This window comes from Adiantum capillus-veneris, chromosome 12 (genome assembly GCF_014529385.1).
Source record: "Adiantum capillus-veneris isolate H3 chromosome 12, ASM1452938v2, whole genome shotgun sequence".
Taxonomy (NCBI): domain Eukaryota; kingdom Viridiplantae; phylum Streptophyta; class Polypodiopsida; order Polypodiales; family Pteridaceae; genus Adiantum; species Adiantum capillus-veneris.
In genome coordinates, this window is record NC_140942.1 from 94788093 (window position 1) to 94800587 (window position 12495).

At 46.9% G+C, this 12495-nt stretch overlaps 1 protein-coding gene across 5 annotated transcripts in view; it reads left to right on the forward strand.

Annotated features, from left to right (window-relative positions):
- Positions 1–12495, forward strand: part of LOC147446162 (putative triglyceride lipase) — a 172384-nt gene that overhangs the window by 94873 nt on the left and 65016 nt on the right. The window lies entirely within an intron of this gene.

Here is a 12495-nt window from a genome sequence, read left to right on the forward strand (position 1 = left end):
CTACTGCAGGGTGTCCCTATTGGGCAGCCCTAGAAAGTGTTTGGAGGGCGGGGGGGCGGCATGTGCCAGCGTTTTTGACTAGTGCTATCATCCCTAGGGGTTTCCATCCCCAGGAGAGGTAGCAGTGCCAGGCAGTTGATGGGCAGTAGGGCGGTTCCTCTTGCGATTTTCTTGTCAGAGCACCTAGACAGAGACAATGATCATCTTGATGCAAAGCACCACATCCGAGGTGCAGGCAGCGGAGTGGAGATGGTCCATGCTCTCTATACGGCACCCGTGCCGTGAGGCATGTCCCTCTCCCTCGAGATCATGAGCAATTGTTATTAGCACGGAGAGCCTTTCCCAGATCTCTCTCCCCCCCCCAAAAAAAAAAAAAAAAAAATAAAAAAATCAAGAGACCACAGGTATATATGATCTCCCGCTTATTTCGAGGCAAGCACATAGTGCCACAGGACATCATCAGGGTAGAGCTTGCCGCCCACCCCTGCCCCCATGGTAGTTGAGGCACTCTTTCAAACAATTTGCTTTATCCAGAGAGTGAGAGAGCTCTCGGCGGACATACTCACACGGTGAGCATTTGAGTCAGCCATACACATAGCAGAATCTAGATATGACAGAGCTTGGTACACACAGGTTAGAACATGGTTCGGAGCACATGGCCTTGATCTTGAAAGCCTGCCACCTTTCCAGTATGATCCCGCCTCACCCCAGGTTCATCTCTCACGCAATGAGAGAAACATAGTACTCCCACAGGATCTCTTGCTGTTCTATAGCAGATAGACTTGGATCACATCTCCCCTTCTATGGAAGATGTCATACTACAGAGATCATTTCCTTGCCATATTAGAGGACGAGTTCATACAACGACCACGCTCTATGGACATTTACATACCACACAGCTCACGAGTGGCGATTGGTCGGCTCAGAATATCATCACATAGGCTAGAGATAGAGGTGGGGCGCGCTCATGACATTCTGAGGGAGAGGAGAGTCTATCGAGTATGCAAAGAGGAGGTGGAGAGTGAGGAGCACTTTGTTTGCAGATGCAGAGCTTACGATGATATTAGAGGCAAATACGAGTCACTTTTCAGAGAGCAGCCTACCCTCCGCGAGATTATGCACTCTCGAGATCAGAGACAATTGGGGTGCTACCTGTTGGAGATACATAGGCACAGAGATGCACTTCTACAGCCACCTACAGAGACACAAGGGGGAAATGAAATGAAATGTTACATTAACGTCTTCAAAAGGCCAAAATGACCTATGAGACCAATCTGTTACAAAATAGTGAATCTGGGAGAGAGAGAGAATCACAGCTTACAGATTTTCTCTAGAGGACCACACCCCCTCCACTCCCAGATCCACCGAGGGGAGTGACTCTCCAGTAGGCTGAGACGAGCCGGGCCAGACGACGCCCACGTGTTACTGGATGCTGGGCCTCATGACTCCACCGCAGACAGATTGAGGAGATCCTAACCCGAGCGCGTCGAGCTATTGAGGAGAGACGAGCCCAAATGATGGCTCATCCAAGTGCGTTTATCCGAGCAGCTCTTTCTCACGATCCTCCCATGTACCACATCTTACACCCTTCTATGAGCACAAGGTGGAGCTAGCTAGGTTGATGCATTTGCATGTTGTACTACCTGAGCATATAGACATGCACATACGCCTAGTACTAGAGGACCATTCCCCCCAATAGATCCCATCACAAACCAAGGTTTTCTATCCGTATCCTTATTTTGTACCAGTTTGGATTGTTTTGTCTTTTCCGATAGATGGAGGACATGCCACACATGTATATTTGATTTGTCTCATTGGTCGACTGCGGCCTCACATGGGCGTTATTGCATCTTTCATTGCCTATTCTGACATGGTATCAGAGCCCTAAGTGACACAACTACCTTGGTTGCTTGGTATTGGTTGATTTGGTGCCATTTTAGACTTGATTGAGAGAGAAGAAGCTTGCAGTTTTTCCCTAATTTTTCTCCAAGTTTGGGGCAGATTTGGGTATGTGGAGGCTTTGGACCCTCGCCTACAACTTCCTCGTCCTTTATACTTGATTACCCCGACTTCTCTTCACTGAGGGGAACCTGATGCATATTTCAGGATCTGTAGCTTTGCTGGATTGTTCTGGATTTCCCAAATGGATTTATGTTTCCGTGCCTTCCCGCAAGGGGAGCATGCATGCGGCTTTGGGATCCAAATAGGGAACCACTTCATTTCCAGTCTTCTTCTTCTTAGAGAATTGTTTGGACAATAGTAGGATCTTCTTCAACACTTCTGGAGCAGGTTTTTATGGCCGTGGTTTCTTCGAGGAGATGGATTGGCAAATTTGCCGTGCCTCTTGCAGGCATGTCTTTCTTGGAATTGTCGACGGAGGTACCTATCCGATGGGTAGTAGGCTGATGATTTGGTTGCACTTCTTGTACCATATTGTGGATTATGGATGACAGAGGGGACCTCTAGTCTTCTTGAAGCAAAGGATGATCGTTGACTTTTTCTTTTCTTCCGGGGTCTTGGCTTCAATATACTCTTGTTCATCCGGTATGCAGCAAATCAGGTGCATATTTAAGTGCATGTGTAAGTTGGCTTTAACAGGTAAAGGGGGATATTTCTATCTCCAGAACCACTTCTTGTTTGATCATTAGACTACATTGGATGGGGTTGAGAGGTTGAGGACATGGTGCCCAGTGGACAATGACAACAGTTCAAGGAGGTTTTGTTGGAGTGTGAACTTCTCGTATCTCTATGTTCTCTCTTCACCTATAGTAGTATGGCCCTACAAATTTGGTCATTCCTTTGCCCTTATGTGAGCTTGTCAGTACGAGTTCTAGAACAGGTTTGCACTCTCTTTTGGGGCGGTAGTCTTGATGTTCGACAACATATTTGTCGAGATCCTTTGGATGATAGGGTCGCATGCAGTGTTGACAATTGGTGGGAATATCTTGTTCCCACTCCAACAGCCAGCTACATTAGATCTCTCCCGTAATTCCCTTGGAGAGCTCCAATCTTGGGAGCAGCCCCTTGGTTGCATATCTGGCCACAACTGGCAGGAATAGCAGGTTCTTTCCCTAGCGGTTTCTTGCCCAGATTTTTGGCATTTTTTACATCAGCCCCAACATTGTTCATGGGCATGTTGCAGTTCCCCTTGGCGGCTCCCTTACTCTTTCTTTTAGGATTGGTGTTATGTTGTGTATTGGATATCGATTGCAGAGTTGAGCAGTGGGTATATTCTCTTTAGCACTAGTTGAAAGGAAAATTTTTGTGAAGATTCTAAGGAGGCAAGGACAATGACGCTGTCAGAATCGCTCTGGAGCAAGAAATGAAGCACAACAAATTTCGATTCTGTATGGAGTTTGGCATATTATATTAGATTGTACCTACAGGGTTAATCTTGGCAGATGTGAAGGAGTGGCGGACATTTGGTTTGATCTTAGGGAGTTCGTTTGAATACCTAGGTCTTGTTGGACCTTGACGACTTCTTTGTCAAACATGATTTCAAGTGACAACCTTTCCGGACTTGCAATTTTGACTAGTTTGAGTTTACCGATGGTGTGATTCTCTTTGAGTCGCAAGTTCTATGAGATTCAGGTTTGCTATTTAGTTATAGAGGAAGTAGTTTTACTCTTGGCTGTCTTAGATTTCTTTCTAGTGGTACTTATTCTCTTTTCCCAAGATTGAGCGGAAAGGGAGCTTCCTATCTTGAGGTGAGCTCTCGGTTTTAGCTCTGGAGCGTTCAATGACATTGTTTGCTTTGTTCCGACATGGGGATGAGTCATTTGTTACCTCAAAGCGTACTTTTGAGGATAGTTCTCTTTTTGAGGGGGCTTCCAGGTTTTTATCTTTAGTCGACTTCGGGTTCTCCATTCAGCAGAGTATCATGCATGGTGTGTGCTGGTCCTTGGTTTCCTTGCACATTTCTTGTGGTTTTGGATAGTGTGCTTTAGCCTACAATGAAGTTAGTATTTGGGCTTGATTCATTTTGGTGGTTGCTTCGTCTTTCAGATTTGTGGTGTGACGGTTGCTCTTCCTAGTGCATCTGAACAGGAGTTCCTGTGCTTTGTCTTCCAGATTGATGCGTGTAGACTGTACCATTAAGAACACACTTCCCTTATCCTTAGACTAGCATGTTGCTTCGTACATTGTGGATAGTGGTCCTTCTTGGACTAAGGAACGAGTTACCGTTCGCTCAAGCATTCTTCACTGTCGGGAGATGGTCTTCTCGGTTCTCCAAGATTTGGTTTTAGATTCCACAAGTATATTTTCTTTCAGATTTACCTACCTCAGGTGATCTAGTTACACAATTAGAGACTGTTGGAGAGGTGGCAGTTATCCATGGTCCTGGTGTTCTCCCTTCAGAGGGGAATATGAAGTTAGGTTGCGAGTTAGTTTCCACAGGGACTACTTCCCTTTAGTGCTAGTGGTTCCACGTGCAGCGGATAGGTTTGATAGTCTGTTTGGTGGCTTTCTATAGCAACTTGTTCTTCTCTTATAGAGCTTGGATGCAAGGTCTCTTGATCTTACCGTATTAGTTATAGTCTTAGAATTGATGTGTGTTACTTTCTGTTGGAGGTTTGTTTCTGATTCATTCTGAGAATGGGGTGATACTCTCTCGTGGTGTGTCCCTGATAGATGAAGATCAGTAGCAGGTTTCACTCTCTGTTCCGAAGAAGTTCTTTCAGATACAATTTGCAGTCCATCATGATATATGGCGGTTGGTGCAATTCCTTGGTTCTTCGTCATTGGACAATTGATTTCTTAGTAGCTTTGGTTGTCGGCATTCTTTGGACTTCTCGTAGCAGATTGGAGATTCTGGCATGTGGTATGTGACCGGAGGTGCAGGTTTCCAACTCTTACCTCAAGCGCGAAGCTCTTGGGAGGTGAGAAATGATCCGGATGCCAATAGTTTATGCCTTTACCCTCAGTTTGGTGTATTCTCTATTAGCAGTCAGCAACAGTACCTTCTGCAGATGCTAGTTGTGTGACTTGTGAGTCGTTCGAGTTGAAGAACTTCTTTATAGAGCTGGATGTACTCTCAGCGGACAACATTTTACTTCCCAGTGGATGTAGTGGTTGAATGACCCTATGGCGCCTTGTATTGTTCGACCTTGGAGCTCTACAACAAATATCCTCGTCCAGGAAACCCTCTCTTTACAATTACGGATTGCTCACTCCAGCTTCCTCGTCCGTCTCCCTTTCTAGGATTTGAGAGGGGGTGTTAGAGTTATGGCATCTCTCTAGATTCATCCAATCGGTCCCAATTTCTCCCACAGATAGATGGTAGGGAATGATGGCTGTTTTGTGGCTGTGCCCGGCTAGTGTGAGGAGGTCTTCTTATGTCAGGATGTGTTTAGCCATGTTTAAGTTTGGGTTTTGGCTTGGTTCCATGGTCTTTAGGCTTGTGCAGGTTGGGAGTATTTTTCCTAGCCTTGCATGTTTTTTCTGAGAGCCCTTTTGGGCATCTAGTGCCACTACTTGCTTTTTTCTCCAATTTATGAGGTCGCGGGGCTGGTGGACAACTGGCTGATCGAGACCTTTGGAGCTATATAGGCAGGGCAGGGGCACTATGGGAACTGTTTGACTTGTGATTTAGCTATCCCAACTAGCTGCTTAGTTCACACCTACCAGTTTAGGATTCCATAGTATTTTATTTTATTTTGTCATTTTGTCATTTTGTTACTCTGACTTTGTATCAGATCCACCCCATTGTAACGCTCTGATCTCATAGGTCGTTTTGGCCTATTGAAGACGTTAATATAACCAGAGACTGACTCAGTCTATGCAGAGGAGATACGTAGACTTTTATGCACATCAGAGCCAGTATACAGAGTGGAGGAGATCAGATCTATGTTGACATTGACATTACATGGGGCAGCGATAGAGGCATACCCACACACTCAGCCTGGTCAGAGACATCGTTCTGGGCACATGTCTCAGAACAGCTGGTATGATGAGGAGTCTGGACAGAGGAGAGCTCAAATCTAGCGGGAGGTTTCATTGGGAGTGATCACCTATAGACAGTCTCGTATTGCTACACGACGACTAGTACGACGGAAGAAGCGAGCTTTCTTGGTCCAGATGGAGCAGGATTTATATCAGCTCTTCCTTAGTAGAGATTCAGGAGAGGCTTGGTGTCTATTTCATGAGCAGTCTCCCCCACCAGTGATTACTTCTACGGAGATATGGGGGCAGTATGCAACATCTTTATACACTGTACCTGGACAGCCACCACTACCAGATCGACCACAGCCATGTCCGGCTACGAGCACCTTCTTTACTAATGAGATGGTAAAGGAGGCCATTGATAGGATGAAGACCAGACGGGCACAGGATCATGAGGGTTTGGTAGCGGAGCACATTATACATGCTGGGGACTTGTTGGCAGAGATGCTTGCACGGTTGTTCAACCGTGTCATGTGTGAGGGCTTTCTTGAGTCTTGGAGATTGTCTACTATTGTACCTATCTTCAAGACAAGAGACCCCACAATGCCGGGGAATTACCGTACTATCATGGTAGGACACACATTAGCATGGTTGTATGCATCCATCCTTGAGCATAGGCTGAGCAGTTGGGCAGAGACTATGGGCATACGAGCGCCTGGACAAGCTGGTTTCAGGAGGGGTTTCTCCACACTGGATCATGTCTTTACATTCAGAGCTATCATTGAGGAGGGTCGAGCACATGGTAGACGGATATATTGCAGCTTTGTGGACTTCCGCAAAGCTTTTGACACAGTACCGAGGGCCAGATTGATGCGCCGACTAATGGAATTGGGGGTACCCACAGAGCTGATACGGGGGATTATGGCATTGTACAGTTCAGTGATCGGTCATGTATGCACACCAGAGGGGATATCTGACATAGTTCACTCCACTATCAGAGTGAAACAGGGATGCCCATTGTCCTCTACTTTATTTGGTATGTATGTTGATGAAGTCTCCGATTATATTGACAGAGGAGGAGATAGAGGTGCGCAGTTTGCAGGGACATGGATCCCTCTTTTAATGTATGCTGACAATATCGTGTTGATATCAGACTCACTAGAGGGTATGCAGAGACATTTGGACGCATTGCATAGTTTTGCAGGGGATAGTGGATTGTCTGTCAACCTTGGTAAAACCAAGGTCATGGTATTTAATACCACGCCACAGTGGGTCAGGAGATCAGCACCTACATTCACATATGGTCAGGACAGTATGGAGTACACTGATGCATACACATATCTTGGGGTGGTCTTTAGTGGACCGAGGTTCACACTGAAAGTGGCAGCAGACACTAGATTGACTCGTGCCTATGCAGCACTAGGCGGTTTAGAGAGGATTTGTTCGCAGGTTCAGTTCCAGGAACCTCGAACAAAGCTCTGGCTTTTCGATACTTTGGTCGCTTCAGTTATGCACTACGGGGTTCAGGTTTGGGGACCATCTGTTGACAGTGCTGGATGGAGTAATATGGAGAGGCCTTTGGTATCTATGACCTCTAGGCTGATTAGAGCCAAGGCCTCAGTTCCACATGACATCATACGAGCGGAGCTGGCTGCCCTACCTATGGAGATTGAGGCACTTACCAAATCAGTATCATTTGTACACAGCTTATGGGACACCACCAGGGATAGATATGCTAGGCTTGCTCTTGAGTCATCCTGACAGCTGGCATTACAGGGAGATACATCATGTTGGTATGCACATATGAGCTCATGGTTTTAGAGGAATGGTTTCAGCATGGACAGGCTGCCCCCTTTCCAGTATTCTCTTGATGCACCATCTTTGGCTCTTACACGGATGGAGATTACTAGACTCATTCGGCAGGATCTTATCCAGCTTGATACCAGGAGGACATGGATAGAGCCATCACGGGAGTTGGGTACGAAGAGGGCTTTCTATAGAGAGCATCTTCTCCAACTCACGACAGACGGATTTATCACATGGCCCAACTACATGGACACACATCTATCTCATGGGTTACGATGTGCCATAGGCCAGATTCGCACATCTTCACACCAGCTTGGGATTGAGACAGGTAGATTCAGAGGCATACCGGCAGACAATAGGATATGTCAATTATGCCATGCAGAGCTAGAGACAGAGTTTCATTACATATGTCACTGCACAGTCTACTATGAGATACGTGGACGCTTTCATTGTTTATTCAGAGATGGTTTTGACTCGTTAGATAGAGTCATGAGATATCAGAATCAGAGATGTCTCTGATTATTTCTACTAGAGATGTAGAGACATAGAGACTCTCTATTGAGAGGGCATAGACAGAGACAGTCCCAGAGATGCATCTTAGATTTCTTCAGAACCGAGTACCACAGAGCTCGGTTCCCACCCATACACACACCAGCGGTACTCTCATTGACCGAGCTATAGAGTTGGGGCGATCGAGACGACCACGATTGAGGAGGGGAGCCACGCAGCACCGACGGAGATTGCGGCAGAGAATCCACAAGATTCTAGCATGACACCGAGACTGTCGATCAGGAAAGGCTTCATGCTACTGCTATATTGTATCACGGTGACACTTATCCCCACTTTGTACCTTTGTGGCATTATACGATTGCTCAGCTTACCAGCCATCCATAGGAGTGGGTAGCACTCCTATCTCAGTTTCTAGTTTGTAGTTTTCTTTGTTTGTACCCAGACTTGGTACTAGACTCACCATTGTAATCAGTTTGGTCTCATAGGTCATTTTGGCCTTTTCATCTCTCTCTCTCTCTCTCTCTCTCTCTCTTTGAGCAGCAGCTGAGTAGATGAGCAATGCGGGAGGGTGTATGAGCCGTAGGGCAGGTAGGGTTCAGGGGAGGTTTTTCTACTCTTGATCACATTCTGACACTTAGAGCCATTATTGAGGAGGGCAGCGGCACATGGGAGACGGATTTATTGTAGCTTTATGGATGTTTGCAAAGCATTTGATACATACCAAGAGCTAGATTGATGCACAGGCTGCAGGAGATGGGAGTGCCCATAGAGCTGATTTGGAAGATCAGGGCACTATACAGGTCAATAGTGGGACATGTACGCACGTCAGAGGGGCTATCTACTTCAGTTCACTCCACTATCGGGGTCAAACAGGGATGCCCATTATCTCCTACGCTATTTGGTATGAATGTGGATGAGGTTTCAGACTACATTGAGAGAGATGGTGATAGAGGTGCCCAGTTGGCAGGGACATAGATTCCACTATTGTTTTATGCTGATGATATTGTGTTGATTTCTGACTCTCCAGAAGGGATGCAGCGTCATTTGGATGCATTGCACAGGTTTGCTCATGATAGTGGTTTGTCTATCAACCTTGGCAAAACCAAGGTTATGGTGTTTAACACCACACCACACCACCGTGGATTAGGAGATCAGCACCGTCATTCACATACGGTCATGAGACAGTGCAGTATACAGATGCTTACACTTATCTAGGGGCGATCTTTACTGGGCCTATATTTTCATTGAGGAGAGCAGCAGAGACTAGATTGACCAGAGCCTATGCAGCATTGGGTGGATCGGAGAGGATGTGTTCACAGATCCAGTTTTAGGAGCCTTGGACGACGCTCTGGCTTTTTGACACTCTAGTGGCTTCTGCATTGCTATACGGAGTTTAGATATGGGGGCCTTCCGTGGACATCCACAGGAGGAAAGGTTGCATTGATGGTTGGGGAGGTATGGAGAACTCTCGTCTCTATGATTGCACGGCTTATTAGAGCCAAGGCTTCTGTACCACATGACATTATTTGAGCAAAGCTAATTGCCCCTCCCATAGCGGTTGAGGCGCTTACCAGATCAGTCCCCTTTATACACCGTCTGTGGGACCTTTTGTAGCAGGCTACAATGTCACTTTCACAGGACACACAATTAGTACAGTTGGTCTGGTTTGGTTCACACTGGACGGACTCTCTGGGCTGGGCAGCGACACGTGGCAGGGATACGACGGTGGTTCTAGTGGACATCGTGGCTGGGTCACCATCACCACTCAGTCTGGAGATAGACTTAGATGGCTGACATTTATGAGCCGTTGGTGGCTCTTTATGGTGGGACATGAGTAGTAGGTTTTGGGTCATAGAGATCATCTTCTAGATATATGGTCCACGGTCGTCATTTGGAGGAGCGAGTCTATACACACAGCACGTCTTCACCATCCCTGCACATCAGAGCCTCAACACCTCCATTGTACCTGTGAGTTCTGGGTTGGAGCTGAGTGTGCTGCCACTCGAGAGTCTATATCGGTTCTTTGAGATAGTCGAGTCATATGTTCTGGTCTGTTGTTGTGTCTTTGTGTGATCATTTGTTATCTATGTTCCTTTGTTTTCAGTTGTTTGAGTGAGATTGTCATGCACACAGCACTGAGGAGCACCCACTGTAGAGAGCATGACACACTATCTGCGCTACAGGTGCTCTCATTTTTGGCGATCACGGTGGGATCGAAACTGAAGTCTCACTCTATGTTGAGATACAAATCGTGAAGCTAGTTGGTTTCGCCTACTTTGCCTTGCATTGTGTAACCTACTGGTCTGGTTGTGTCTGGTCCTCTCTCGTCTTGGTCTAGGCCTTCCTCCTCCTTGGTCTAGTCCTTCCTCGTCCCTGGTCTAGTCCCTCCTCGTCCCTAGTCCAGCCGGGGTCTAGTCACTTGCTGGTCTAGTAGAGTCTAGTCCTGTCTTCATACAGTTAAAGCAGTTAAAGGTCTTCTTGCCCAAAGCTTGGTTTGATTTGTGGTTGTTGCATGACACATACAAGGCGGTCATTCGAGCGTCAAAGTGCACTATTGAGTCCTCTGAAGTACTACAACAGAAGATGACCCTTGGTACCTAGTAGAAGTCCATCAACCTCATCACGCATACCTCCACATACGGTATCACCCATTCCTCCATCCGATTCCACATCTTCCAGGTCACCTTCCCCAGTAAAGCTCTCTCCTATTTTGTTACAGCAGGCTATTGAGCAACGAGCTCTTGAGCAAGAGGCCATGGAGGCGTTGGCCAGTGTTTTGGCCAAGGTAAACATCAAGTTTCCTACCTTCAAGGGACTCTCTTCAGAAGATGCAGACGACCATGCAAGAAAGTTTGTATCTCTGTGTAGGGGTCGTGGTCTTAATAGAGAAGATGCTTATTTGGTACTCTTTCCATCTACTTTGGATGGCTTAGCAAACAAATGGTACAATCAGCTTGCAGAGAACCATTTTGCAACTTGGGCAGCTTTAAGACAACAGTTATGTGCAGCATTCAGGCCAGGTGATTACCAGGAAAAGGTGTTGGATGAATTAGCCAACATGGTGCTCCAACCAGAGGAGACTTTTGCAGAACTCATGACTAAAACCAAGTCTCTAGTTGCCAAGCTTCCCTAACAACCCGGTGAATTTATGGTTAAGAAGTGGGTGGAGAAGGCTCTTCCCAAAACTTCTCAGCAAAAACTCCTAGAGAGTCTCTGACCCGACGCCACTCTGGAGGAGTTTGTCGCGGCTGCTACTAGGATAGAGGGAGCTAGTAAGCTGTTCACCAACTCTCCTCAGGTAGAGACCCCTTCAGTGTTTTTGGACAATCCTTCTCATCCTTTAACTTCTTTATGCAGGGAACTGGAAGCCCTAAAGTTACAGCGAGCTCTGCAAGAGGAGAGGTCCTTCTCTCTTAGACAGGAGAAGCCTCCACATCACGAGGCATTGGAACAGATCAAGCGTGAGCTAGAAGAGCTCAAGTCTCAGCAGGGACTAAGGCTATGGTTTGGTGTAGCTCATGCCGCTCTCTAGGGCACCCTCGACAGGAATGCCCCCTTCGGGTTTACTGTCACTTCTGTGAAAAGTCTGGACACGAGGACAAGGATTGCTACTACCTCAAGGGATTGCGACAAATACAACAAAGTCTTGGTCCTACTCTTCAACAAGGGCCAACACCTGCATCCAACATGGTTTCTCCATGTGGCCATCCACACCATATGCCACCTTTGCTGACAGCCCCTCCTATGCAAGGTACGCAAAGTACTTTTCTGTCTCAGAGCTTTTATCATACCCATGCTCCCTCATCACCTCAAAACTTCTATGCCTCCACCTCCAACTCCATTCACCAGGAGCAAGGACCACCTCGCCCTTAGACTCGCCCATTGAATCGGCCCATTTTGTGCTATAGATGCGGGGAATATGGTCATTACCAAAGCGAATGCCCTCTGCCTGAAGGGTCCCCTCCCTGCCGTCATTGCCTTGAAATGAAGGATCACTACAATAAGGATTGCCCTAAAATTCGTGCATCCACGGCTTCGAACCCAAGTCAAAGCCAGAATGAGTTTGCCTTTCCTAAGCTCAATTTGATAGCAGTTAGCACCGTTCCTCAGCCGTCCCCTTCTATCCACGTGGTTACCCCTCAAAATAAGCTGCAGTTGGTAGAGGAGCCATCGGGTGTCCTCACTCGGGCCCAAAGAGCCGCTCTCGGTCTTAGCATTCCAGCAAGTTCAACTCCCCCACACATTCTCACACCAGTGGATACCGTGCCTTCAGCTGTTGACAAGCCATCCCCCAAT